The sequence below is a fragment of the Notolepis coatsorum genome, assembly GCF_963971535.1.
Source record: "Notolepis coatsorum genome assembly, chromosome: 10".
NCBI lineage: Eukaryota > Metazoa > Chordata > Actinopteri > Aulopiformes > Paralepididae > Notolepis > Notolepis coatsorum.
Genome location: NC_140174.1, coordinates 78,789,899 through 78,804,420, shown reverse-complemented (window position 1 = coordinate 78,804,420; position 14,522 = coordinate 78,789,899). Strand labels below are relative to the sequence as shown.

The 14,522-nt window shown below is 43.6% G+C and overlaps 1 protein-coding gene across 2 annotated transcripts in view; it reads right to left on the bottom strand.

The window, feature by feature from the left end:
• The window catches only part of LOC311235201 (kelch domain-containing protein 1-like), a 51,165-nt gene that overhangs the window by 9,367 nt on the left and 27,276 nt on the right, over nucleotides 1-14,522 (bottom strand). The gene's annotated exons all lie outside the window — the stretch shown is intronic.

Genomic DNA, 14,522 nt, shown 5'->3' with positions numbered 1-14,522 from the left:
GTGCCAAATAAAAGTATTTTCTCCCCCAAAAGGTTTACCGATTATTATTTTAATGTTGGCGGGTCCAACATGAATGTTGTTTACATGCATCACCTCCCTACTTCCCATTTCCCCACATGGAATGCACCAGATTGGATAAATGATAAGTGGCTCCCAAAGTTCTCAGGCCGCAACCCCTGAAATAACGGTGTCAAAGAGCCGCGACCCCCACTATTATAGGAGGTGATGTAAAAAAAAAAAACGTTATACTAACCTACACTGTAGCACTCAACACTTTGATGGACATTGTTACTCCGCTGATGAGAGTTGTGCCCTTCCTGATGACTTGTCGTACAGAACTTGTAAGTCGCTTTGGATAAAAGAGTCAGCTAAATTACTAAATGTAACGCACCAATAAGCATTGGAGGCTTTTAACCAGGGCCGGACTGGGGAAATCATTCAGACCAGAATTTTTGTTACAAAGACTTAATTTCCTGCATTCTTGTGCAGGAATTTTATGTTTGTACCTGTAACTGAGGGGTACAATTCCCTGACTGTATTGTTAGATATGATATTTAATACCACTACCTCTTGTACTTTAACTTCTGGCCATCCAGTACATGATATAAGTATGATGAACACTTTCCCACCTGATGAAACGAATCCACACAAATGTACCAAATCGAAGGTTTAATATAGCAAAAGGTATATACAACGTTCACTTAATTACATTTATGATTTGAAATATGAAATATGCACTTTTATGGCAAATGAGTATTCGTAGGTAAATCAACATTGAATGTCCAATCTCTGGTTACGCAGGGAGTAAGTATACAACCTGGAATATTTAGGAAACGATAGCGATGGTACTTAAATGATTATAGCTGGATACACTAAAGGGGGGGGGGGGTCCCGCTGGTTGTAAGACAGTAGGAGGGGGGGGGGGTTAGAGAAGCCGCTGGCGGTATCCCATCTGGCCGACGGTGTCTTGGGAGAATTCAAAGTCTTGAACACGGTGCCCACAGAACCTTGGTCCACAGATGAATACCGTTGGGCCCTCTTGTAGACGGTAGCTGCCGGTCCACAACGGAGAGACGTGAGGCGACCTCACTGGTGTAGAGCGCCGTCTCACCTGGAGTCCTCTCCGGGGGGTAGTTCCAACACTCCGCAGTGTTGGCCTTTATCCATGGAATAATCAAAGCACCCAAAGCATAATCCAAGCCGTGGAAGGCTCGCCGTCGTCCGGGTAGAGTAATCCAATATACAGGTCCAGTCGCCCTGGCCAGGAGCTCCTCGGATGCAAGCGCCACTAGGGGTCTGCCCAGCCTGGTTAAGCGTCCAGATAACGTCAGGAACGATGGGGGTACTGATAACTTTAGAACTCTAACCGAACGATGCACCATACATAAATGGACTATTATTAGCTTAATAGAATACGTCCAACTCGACGGTATAGTGCCAAACTATGACTATTCAACTATTAATCTACACGATATCTCAATGCCTATTCTGGGGCCAAGTAGGCCTTACTACACCACACGTGCGTCGTGGGGAGGCTTTGCGTCTGTCACTCTGTTGGAGGGTAAAGAACTGGACTAAAAGAAAGTTCTACTTTACTTGCGCCATATATATATATGCGCTATGAACAAATAGTACCATTCGTATTTCGCCCGACATATTCCTGCGCGGAACCGGGGCTTGCCACGACATGTTGGGCGGCACGATTGAACTTGGACCTAGGGGTATGGCAACCTGGCGCCAGGTTCTCGTCCAATGGTAGAATGAAACTACTATGGGCTGTTTAGTAGACTAAAGGGATATTCAGTGCATATTGTACAAGGAATATACAGGGGATATCAAACGATATACAAATACAATTAAATATATATATATACATATTCGGTTTAATCTGATCCTTCACAACAGTACCCTTTAAATGCCAGTGTTTGTGATGGCATCACAAATTATTGTTAAAAAAAAACAGGCTAGCATATGTCAATGATTAGCAACAATACCGATTGATAGATTTGTTTTTTGTAAGGGTCCCGCGTCCAACAATCACATGCGGCTCCCTTTGTGTGTGTGTGAGCGAGAGAGCGAGAGAGTTCTCCAACTTGTGAGTTTAGACTGAGTTACCCTCTGTTGCAGTGATCTCCTGGTTGTTCCCCACCTAGGTTATCCAACTATCGCGCCGCTGCAACTAGAAACACTGGCCTGCTTCCAAGTTCAGTGGTCTTACCGAATATTTTTTTATGGAATCAATACATTCTGGAAAACATCCCGCGACCCCCCCGCGGCTGCTCACAACCCCCACTTTGGGAACCACATACAGTGACTGAATGTTATAGTCTAGTATTTAAGTATATTTATTTTATTTTATTTTTGTATGTACATGGATTACACTTGCAGTATATTAACAGGTTCAGCGCCAGAGGTCGCTGTGGGCGTATGGCCGTTGTGTGCCAGCGCTTTTGGGGATAAATGCCCGTGTTTGCAGTGCTAAAACTATATTAAATATTATAGCTATGGATCTAATAACATAGTTGATTGTCAGTGAGTTTCTTCTGGTCAAGATGCAAAAAACTGAATTTTTTCTCATGCATACATTTCCGTTTTATACCGTGGTGAATATGAGTATAGTTTTAGAGCGATTCTGTGTAATACCAGGAAACGCAGCCAAACAGCGTTTTACTGCATTTCATTATAAATCGTGCCATTTCTCGCCAGGATCAATCTGAAATCAACACTAGATTATCGGTATTATGTTTCATCATGCATGCATGAAAGGGTGGGGGGGAAAGCCGCCCCTCTGTGCTTTGATCGCAACCAACGGGACACCCCACACACACGCTCCGATCGCGGGGGAATTATCGGATCAACGCAAGATTGATAACATATAGTCCTTAGCTTGTTTATGATGTACTGCAAAAAGAATAATCCAATTATCTGATCGCCATTCCAAATACTGATTGCGATCATGTTTCCAACGTAATCCAGCATTGAACATGAACGTGGGGCCCTCGTCAATGCAACTGTGGTAACCGCTTGTCTTGCCCGAGTGTTTAGACCCCACCCCCACGCCGCAGCTCGGGCCAGACAACAATGGAGTGCAATAGTGGCCGCAAGGCGTTAGGCGGACGTTTGCGATCTCAGACCCAGTCCCAATGATAACATCAGGCTCGATGGATGAATATAGCTAATAAAAGAAATAACGATGAAACTATGAATGACTTTTCTCGGGTTTGGCGCTCAAGCGATGGCGAGTTAACCCGAAATATGTCGGGTCTGGCGTCCATTGTGTTAATGACCATTTACACTTGCAGTATATTAATGACCAGACTAAACATGTGCTTCGAATTAGTATGAAGGTACAGTACCAAAATATATTTAGTTTTAGAAAAGTAGGGTAAACCAGGGTTATCTCGATTTACACTTTGATTAAACACTTTTTTCCCCCCAAACTAATGGATCACTCTTTAATTCTCACATTAACTATAAAAGAACATCTACCAGTTTGTACATCCTTTTTTATAAACATTTTAAAGCACAGATTGTCATCATTACATCACAGCAGTGTTGGGCAAGTTACTTTAAAAAAGTAACTAGTTACAGTTACTAGTTACTTCTTCCAAAAAGTAACTAAATTACTTACTCAGTTACAAATTATGAAAGTAACTAGTTACTTCAGAAAGTAACTATTGCGTTACTTAAGTAAATTTTTTACATAAACAACATACACAAATCGAAACTATTTTAATGTTGCTGTGGGACAAAGTGAGACTAGCCTCCAATCAAATGCCATGTATGTAGATATTATAATTACTATGTTTATATAGTGGATCATACAAACACAATAGATGTTTTGGAACTTTTGATATGTATTGCCCCTCAACAGGCCACAACTGGGCAACATTAAATTATGCTTGTTAAGCACTATACCAAAAATAAATAGCAAATAAAACAAAAACCAGATGCGTCATGCGTCTCTCACTCTCTGTATCTCTCTAGTTCTCCCTCTGAGCACCTGAAGACTGTGCTATTAAACCAGGAAGTGCAGCACTATGTTGATAAGGCTGTCAGCAGTAGAGCCTCCACTACTGCAGTGCCCTGCGCTGCAACACAACAAACAAGACTAAGAGCGAACAAAAAATGCTCATGGATCCGTCTCTCGTTGACTGACTCGCTTGTGTTGTCGCTGTGTGTCCGACGATGCATGCTTTCGAACACCCGCCCAACTCTACCTCTGATTGGCTTACCATGACATTTTACTCAACCTCAGCCAATCGTCAGCATTGTATACACTCGTCTCGCGAGCTGCCCACTAACCAAGGAAGAACAGTATTGCCTCTCTGCGCAGAGATCTAGTTGGTCTGATGAAAAAAAAACTACTTTAATCATAGTAATGCGCCGTATTTTTTGGCAGTAACGATAACGGCGTTATTAAGATTGGAAGAGTAATCCGTTAGATTACTCGTTACTGAAAAAAGTAACAGTTATTTATAACAGCGTTATTCCCATCACTGCATCACAGTATATGAAACAGTTTCTAAAGAGTTGGATGCTATTCAATGATTAGCAAGACCATTACCGTCATGTTCTATTCGAACTAGTTTTGGTCATTGTGTTTTTCCCTCTTGTGGATGTTTTAGTAGTGCACTCATTTTATTTAGCTCGTTCTAGCTTTGACGCTATTGGCTGATTCAGTCATGTGACGCTGCCAGGCCAGCTATTCATTATCCAGACAGTGTTTTGCTATGAGGTCTGCTCTCAGCTGCAGTTCCTATTTTCCAGCTCTGTTTGTGCCTTGGAAATTATTGCTTGTAAGTTTGTATTGTGCAAGAATCATATTGCATTTCATTTATAGATGTGTGAGTCATCTGTGAATGCTCAGTTAACATGTTTGCTTCGTTTTGGATATATTTGTGTTAGCTCCTGGTTAGCCTACCTGTATTGCTAATGCTATGCTAATCTCAGTCAGCTCAAGGACTTTCAGTTTAACATTTTTAGTTGAGTGAACTTTGTACATATTGTACTTGTATTGCAATGTCATTGACAACAATTGTGTGATACATATTCTTTTGTGCATTTCAGTTTTACAAAATTTGTAATGGAGAACAGACAACAGTAAAGACAATCAACTTTGCTCCAGCATCTCCTTTACTCTTGTTCACTACCCATTGATTTGTGTACAGACACACACTGAGGGCGGAATAATTACTATCCAAGACATGATCTGAAATAAAACTTCAGTCCCATTTAGTGATCATGGGGTAAATTACAGAGGTATTTTATATTCATGGCAGGATTTTTACAGTCTTAGCTAAATGTTCCCTCTTGATGAAGCCGTAGCAAACTCACCTGACCCCTGAGACCAATAGTGATGCCTTTTGAATCATTACATTTATATAGCGCTTTTCTAGACATTTATATAGTGCTTTTCTAGACACTCAAAGCGCTCCCAACAATGTAGCGTAGAAATTGCCTCCTTCACCACCACTGGTAGCACCCAACCTTGGGCTACGCAGGCTCAATGGCTGCCATACAGTGGCACCAGGCACACATCACACTACACAATGGCTGAACGGCTCAGGAGACAGGGATTGATAGCCAATTAACACTTTTGAGTGCCACAGGTCCGGTGCCCCGGAACCCCGTTGCGTGCCACCACCCACTTCAATGACAGAGCTCTCATATTTGCGAACGCATAAACTATATCTTAAATGATGGCTATGTGTCTAATATGGCCATCGCTTATCAATGACTCGTTTGCAGTCAACATTGTCGAAACGGATTTTTATTAATTTTTTTTATGAATCGGTTAATTTCCGTTTGATACCATTTTGAAAAACTCGTTTTTTTTTAAGTTCCAGAAAAAATAAAGATTGTGATAAACGCCCTTTACTGGAATACACAAAACACGTTGTCATTTTTCGGCCTATTTATGAATAGTTTTCAAATAAACGCTAGATTATCGATAGTATATGTGTACTTATGAACGCTATAGAAGCGGGCTGAAAAATCGATTATCTTATTTCCTGATCGCGCACACACACATATGGCACACACTGATATATAGGTGAAAATAGGTGAAAATAGCTCAGATTATCCCAAGACTGGTAAAATAGATTCCTTACGCCAGTCATTCCAAATATCGAAATATCGATCGCGTTTATTGATCCAACACTGGGTACTGGAAACACACATTCTCCGCTGTTCTGGTGGTAGGATCGTCTCCGGTGACAAGTAAAATGTGGAAGCAGGACTTTTTTTCCCCCCCATGCGTTTCATTCAATCAAATCCAAAGGGGTGCAGTACCATATGGAGAGACGATAGGGGGCGGTATTTTCCCTGTTCGAGTTCAGACAGATCCCCACTGGTAACGTGAGGCTAGATTGATGATAATAAAAAAAAATAAAGAGATCTCTCGTCGTTGGCACTCAACGTGTTAAGGGGGGAGGGATCATTAGATGGCCTTGATGTCAGAGACCTGATTGGTAATTTGGCCAGGAATGTCAGGGAACCCCCTACTCTTTGCGATAGGTGCCCTGGGTTCTTTTAACACTTGGATTGCCAGCGTGGCATGCACTATTTATCGTTGAATGCCACCACCCACTTCAATGATAGCGCTCTAAACGCATAATCTATGTCTTAAATTATGTGTCTAATCTGCCCGTCGCTTATCAATGATTGTTTGCAGTCAACATTGTCGAAACGGAATAAAAAAAAATTATAATTTGTATCAGTTCATTTCCGTTTTATAGCATTTTGAAAAGCCCTCGTTTTCTTGAAAGTTTCAGGAAAATATATAGATTCCGTGATAAACGGCATTTACTGGAATACACAAATTTATCATTTTTCGGCCTATTTATGAATAGTTTTCAAATAAATGCTAGATTATCGATAGTATATGTGTACTTATGCACGCTAGAGAAGCGATCTGAAAAATATATTCTCTCATTTCCTGATCAGCACACACACGCAGGGCAAACGCTGATATATAGGTAAAAACAGATCCGATTACCCCAAGACTGGTAAAATAAATTGCTTACCTCAGATCAGATGTTCTCCAAAAAGATTATTCCAATTCCTGATCGCCATTCCAAATATCGATTGCGTTTATTGATTCAGTGCTGGGTACTGTAAATGTGTATTCCACGTTGTTTTGCGGCTCTGCAATCACTTCGGTCTCTTCAGATGGCTTGACGGAAAAGTAATGAGGAAACTGGACCCCCCCCCCCCCCCCCATCAGTCTAATCCAATGGGGTGCAGTACCACAGGAGAGACTATAGGGGGCGTTACTTTCCCAATGGAGCTCAGAGAGTCTGCAGCACTGGCGTGAGGCTCGATTGATGAAATATGAATTCAAATCGCTAATAAAAAAAAAGACAGACAAACGCTATATAGTGTTGCTGGCATTCAACTGGCAGCATGAACTAACGACAAAAAGCGTCCGTGGGGTCAGGACCTCGGTTTAGTGTCTCATCCGAAGGACAAAACAAGTTTTACGCCATTTTGAAAAGATAACTCAATAAGTATATTACGGGGTATATAATTCCCATTATAAATCTTTAAAGATCCCAAGAAATTAAAAACAAACCCTCCATTTTACCCATTTTGTCTGCACCTAGTTCTCATATTCATCACTATGTCACAAAAACCATTTACTTTTTATTTTGTATTAAATTTCTTTTTTAAAGATGGGATTATCTGTACTTTATAGCAGATAATATAGAAGTATACATGTAACGGATGGTAGCGCAGTCACGAAGGACTTCAGATGTTGTGAAGTGACTGGGGTGAGTAGCGGTACTATGGGTTAAACTCGCTCTCATCCTCAAAAGACAAACACGTTACAAATCAGTGAGTTCACTTCTTGGTATAGCGGTCTGTGCTGTTGCCCGCGGCATGGTCACAGGTTCGAAACTCCCTCGGGCATCGAAGTTTAAGGTGACGATGTCACAACCGTTACATTGGTGCCGTGACCCGGATGCCTTGGGTGGAGTGGAGTGAGTTTTAAGTTGGGTGAGTGTAACAGATGGTACCGCGAAGCGCAGTCACGAAGGACTTCAGATGTTGTGAAGTGACGGGGTGAGTAGCGATACTATGGGTTAAACTCGCTCTCATCCTCAAAAGACAAACACGTTACAAATCAGTGAGTTCACTTCTTGGTCTAGCAGTCTGTGCTGTAGCCTGCTGCGTGGGAGACCCGGGTTCAAAACTCCCGCGGGGCATCGAAGTTTAACCCTTGAGAGTCCAAAGTCCTGTTTGCACCCGTCGGCGGAGAACAAAGGGATTTATAATTTCTCCCAAATGCTCAAAAATAGAATGAAATTTTGCTTTCAGATGTTATGTCTCCTTAAGACTTGTAAATATGTTTAATTCTTGCTAGATGGTATGATTGTAATTTGATGTCACAACAGTTATATATATATATATATTAGTGCCATTAGGCGATTAAACATTTTTATCTAATTCAGTGTTTCCCAAACTCTGGGTCGCGACCCAAAATGGGTCGCCGACCAGTTTTTATTGGGTCGCCAATAATTTTTTTTTTTTAAATTTACTTTTTGTTTTCAAAGCTGTAGATGTGTTGATTCAGTTTGGCACCACATACTTATGTGAATCTAGGTCAAATACAGAAACAGACTAAATGCTCAGCATGACCTCATAATAGCACTTTCAAAAACCAAGCCCAGAATAGATCTGCTGGTTCTCAAGGCTAGAGTAACATGTTTCAACAAATGTACATGTTGATATTAATTAAGGGTTGTGCCATTATTGCTATGCAAATGTAATAATTGTGAATGATTTTCTGTAATGAGTTGTATGCGTTTGTTTCTCCAAGCATCCTTGACTTCCAAGGACAACGATGTAAATAAGTCATTGGCTTTTCGTTCCTCTCCTTGACAAAAGCAAATATGTGATGTAATGATCTGTATATGTTTTGTTGTCTAAAATAAATACCATACCTGGTTGAAAACTTCAACCAGCCACATACCTCATTAGATTTCATTGTGCCATAGATGAAATATTATACCCATTCTAGCATGTCAGGTCAGTAGAATTTAGGCTGAGGGACGGAGGGAGGGGGTAAGAAATAGAGTTGAAAAAGGGGTGAGAAATAGAAAGGAGTAGAACATGTTTGTTTTTAAAAGTGTTACAAAATTGTAGGGCTGACCCCTATTAATCGATTAGTCGACTAATCGGTCGAAAGGGGCCGTAGTCGACTGGCCAACCTCTTAAAAAAATAAAAAATATAAAAATATTCTTTTTTATTTTATTTATTTTTTTATCATTTTTTTCAAAAGAAAAGAGGCATAGAAGCATGGCTAATGCTAATGGCACCCATACCAGAGGCTAACTGCCTACGAAAACAGGCACAGAGGCACTGAAAGAGGATTTCACCCATCTAATGAACACACTATACTAGACAAATATCAAGATGTATCCATCAGTGGACCAATTGCATGCTTTTGCAGAGGACAAGAAGCCTTCAGTCGACTCCTTCAGACATTAAGCACCCCCCACAGCCCAAATGGAATGATAATATAAAAAAATTAAATATTTTTATTTTTTTTAAGTCGACCAATAGTCGACTAACGGCAAGTTTTGGCCAATCCTAGTCGACCATTCAAATCCTTAGTCGGGGACAGCCCTACAAAATTGTATACATGTTATGAGGTGGTGAGCAACTTAACATTACACTCTGATTATTGCTGTGATGTACTTTTATAATTAAATACATTTCATATACATTTGAAATACATGGTTTGTTGTGTTCTTTTATCAGTAGTTTATAAATGTATGTTTTATTATTTTTTCTTTAATTATCTTTTTCCTCCTTTTTCCGTTTTTTCTCCCATCCCAATGTTAGTCGTCATGCCAATTCCCAATCCCCTTCCTGGTCGTTGTGCACTCTACACCCTACCGTCGGTCTGGGAGGGCGGAGACTATCACATGCTTCATCCGACACATGTGTACCCAGCCCACCGCTTCTTTTCACCTGGCAGCGCGGACTCTCACTGGGGGAGTGTAACGTGTGGAAGGTCACACTACCTCTCCTAGATCCTTCCCTTGCTGTGCAGGCACCCCGACCGAACTGTAGGAGTCGCTGTTTACAACGACCAGGACCCACCCTCGCCGGGTTTCCCACCCGCTAACACTGCCAATCGTGTTAGTATGGACGGTCGGCCAACCCGGAAGCACCACAGCTGGATTCGATCTAACTGTCTCTGTGGTGGTAGACAGACGCGGGGCCTTTCTCACTCACTATTCGGGGTCGAATTTTTGCCATAGCTATACGTCTACTATACTTTCTTGTTCGAATGCATTTATTTCTATAGACCAGTGGTGCCCAACTGCCCAACCAGTCGGCCGTGATCGACCGGTAGATCAATGACATTCAATATAATTGATGAGAGCAATATTACTAGTAGCTAACTAGCGTTAGCCGTTAGCTTAGCGTTAACACAACACTTCCCTGGCTCGCATTAGGCCTGGCAATTTTTTTTGCCATTGCTATGTCTATACATTGGTTTCTTGTTCGAATGCATTTATTTCTATTAGACCAGTGGTGCCCAACCAGTCGGCCGTGATCGACCGGTAGATCAATGACATTAAATATAATTGATTGCTCGACCGGTAGAGTGTTAGCCGTTAGCTTAGCGTTATCGTTAACCCTGAAAAACGCTCAAAAGCGGACTCAACAACACCAGTTCCATTCGCGAGAAAAGGGGAGTGGGTTATATTGACATGGCTTGACAACAGAGGTTCAAATATAACTTCATATTTATTGGTTATTTGTTCATTTTATATCAGCATCCACCACAGTGTCCACTCTTCCTGTGTTTACATTTTCGAGCATGACATCATCGCCTACGGCAAGCTTACAAGCTCAAACCGTAAACAGAACCCGGAGCGAACCAAGACTGAAGTGTGTACACAAAACTAGAGGGGGGAGAGGGGGGGGGGGGGGAGTTCGCACTCTGACCCGGAATGAGGACGGTACGGACCGGAACGGACTCGAATAGTGAGTGAGAAGGGCCCCTTAGTCCGCTGCACTACCCGGCCACCCTATAAATGTATGTTATGGCAATTCATTATGTATTTTTGTAAGTTTGGGTCCCGGGGAAACACCAAATTTCTCTTTTGGGTCTCGAGCTGAAAAGGTTTGGGAACCCCTGATTCTAATTAATTACAGGATTTGTAATTAATTAATCGAATTAATCACATAACCATTATAGGCATGATATTCTATAATCATATTTCAAATTACATTTGTCCGGATGGCAGAATTCAGTACTGCATCTACAAAACCTTCCGTTTAATCATCTTCCCTTTATTCATTTGCTTAGATTTGTCAGGTCTGGTAAATTTGAGCACAGTCACATTACATTTTCTTTATTTGTTTTTAATGTAATTGATATGCTCATTTGGTTCATTACAATTTACTCAAGCCTAGTAACAGACACTGGGAATACATTCCCCAAGATCCATATACCAAGAACATGCAAATGGACCATTTAAAATAAAAAGTAGTTTAGTTTAATTTTCATAACATGATAATTAGCTGTGTAATTAATTAATATAATTAACGCTATAAACCGACAGCCCTAATATATGTATATATAATATTTTTACTGGATAACTGCATTTTATAAACTTATATTCCGGAATTACATTCAGTCCATAAAGTTCCTTTGTTTATGTTCGGTCATGTGTGAAATCTAAATAGATTAACACGTTGGGACCAAGTCCACTTCACAGTATGACTCTAGGAAAAGCAATTCAATTACATAACACCATCAATCTCAGGGTTAGATTAGCTCAATCTACACGTTTCGTCCACAACAGGGACTGTATTAGAGGGCAGAGGAATGTTGTGACTACATAACTCACTTTGATGACGCCTGGAGAGAAAACGTTAGGTTATGGCTATAACCAAGTTCTGTTAGTTAGGGGTGACGCTTGGCATCACTACTGCACTTCCTCGCGTACGTGCACTGAATAAATTCCACAAATGTACCTTTAATACCAGTATTAGTCTGACCACACCCCTCATCAGCTTACCTTCATAAGCAGGTGTGTGGTCACCTGCTCTCCTCCTTCCCAAGCTTTCACCACAAGGTGAGGTCAAGGGCTGCAGCGGCCGTCTGATGCCAAGCGTCACCCCTAACTAACAGAACTTGGTTATAGCCATAACCTAACGTTCTGTTTCGTTAAGGGGCTCTGCTTGGCATCACTACTGCACAAGGGGAGGCCAAGCGGAGCCGCTGGCTGACAAATACACCCCGCTGACAGCCCCCCAAAACCATCAGAACAGGGAGGGCCGAGCCCCCCCGAATGGAGGGTATCCCCCCTATTAGGGGCTTCACGGGAAGGCGACGGACCCGACCGTGCGAAGAGGCACTCAAGCAACTCAACGCACAGGGTGAGCAGACCGTGGCTTGACCCCACGACTACACACACGCACAACCCGCATGCCACCCGGGAACGAACGGAGGAACAACCTCGTTACTGCCCCCAGAATCACGGGGTCAAGGGCAAACCCAACCCCGTGGCAAGGCCGTAGCAGCGGAGCGCGAAGGAAGACCCAGACCCACCAAAAGGACTGGACTCCCTGGAATGGGGGCCCGGAGAAGTCCATGATGCCAGCATCAAGACCCCACCAGGTGGGCACGTAGTGCCCCGCCCCCCACATCGCCAGCGTATTCGGACAAAGGCCCCTCAGTTACTGCACCTGGCATTCCCAGGCGGTAACCCAACCAAGTACTAACCAGGCCAGAACCTGCATAGCTTCCGAGATCGGGCGTGTTCAGGTCGGTATGGCCGTAAGCCGAGCGGGCCCTGTCCCCCCAATAGTACACCGCCTGGCACACTGACCCTGCAGAACAGGCAGTCAGCATGGCCGTAAGCACACAAAAAAGGTTAACCAACGGAAGCAGGCAGCGCACCGGGGAAAAACCAGGCAACAGGCTGTCAACCCTAGCCTGGAGACTGCGGACGAGACAGGCGCCAGAGGGGACAGCTGAACACAGCTGCCCCGGCGGAAGGGGCGTATGCTGGCGTTGTTGCATGACCAAGCCTCCATTTAAAAACCCCCACCCAGAGGGGTTGAGGCAGAGAAGGCTGACACGATTGGCAGACGTCATGAACGTGCAGGGGCACCCTCAACCGGGTAACCCGGGAGTTGACACTGCTCCAACACACCAGGGAATCAACCACCTCGGTGTTACCCAATGCGGTGGTTGTTCCTATAACCCCTCAAGAAAAAACTCCAAAACACACCTGCGGGTATACACCGGCTATACCGCAGTACAAGTGTTTCAGTTTCCAAAAAAGGGTTAACCCAGGCCTACGGGTCGACGAACATTACCTCGGACCGGGCCTGGCGATACGGGAAGCACAGGGTCACCAGAGGAGGTCAAAGACCACCCCCAACAGGCCCCTCTTCGCCATGCGTGAGAGAGGAGCGAAAAATAATGGAGAACCAGCCCCTAAGCACACCGTACTTGGTATTCCCAGGCGGTCTCCCAACCAAGTACTAACCAGGACCAACCTGTGTAGCGGCCGAGATCCGACGAGATCGAGCGCGTACAGGTTGGCATGGCCGTAAGCCATTACGACAGTGCTGAGTAAAAACGTACCCAACCAGGGTCTCCATAGCGCTTAACCCCGTGACACCCGGACCGACCTGGCATTTTTCCCCCTGAAAAAAGCCCAAGTCCCTCAGGGTACCAGAACAGCAGATCTGCATCCCCGGCAGACAACGGGTTCAACTGACCCGGTCCAGCGTGAACAGAACCAGTCCCGTGCCCTAACCACGCCGACATGCCAACTCCAGGAGAAAGGGCAGATATGCGTGTCGATCTTAACATGAAAAAGAAGGCGCCACCCAGACGTTCGGCCGAACCGCGCCTGGTGGCCCACCCCAAGGGCGTGAGACCCCTCTACATATGTTCAGATCCATTCCGTCATCAACCCCCAGACATGAACGAGAATCCGTCGAAAAACCAACCCAGGTCGTGGGACTTGGTCGTCGGAAGAGGAAAAACCCCCATCTCAGTTGCTTTATAAAAACGCTGTTTCAACCACAAGCAACCAAGGCATGCCAGTCAGTCACCTGTTTACAGCGAGCTAGCACTATACGTGCGTCGGGACACACCCCCATCAATGAACAGGCTATTTAGACCCGTCATTGAATCCCCAAGGCGCCCAGGGGAACGACAAGAGGGGTGTGACACTCCCTAACTCAAAAACGTTTTGAATAGAAAAGAAGGAAGCATCAACAGTATGTATCCCAGTCTACACAGCCAGGGGTAAAAATTGTTCACATTTTTACATCCCACCACCCTCCCATAGGAAGGAGACGGGGATCCCCAGAGAGACTTCCCACGCGAGCTGTACAGATTGAAAAGAATATATTGCACCTTGAGCCATGTAAAAAATCGGTTTTAGGGCTCTCCGGGGAAGAGGCACTGAACCCATACACACTCAATAATCGAATTGAATCGAAAACATATACAATAGGACCCGTCTAGAGG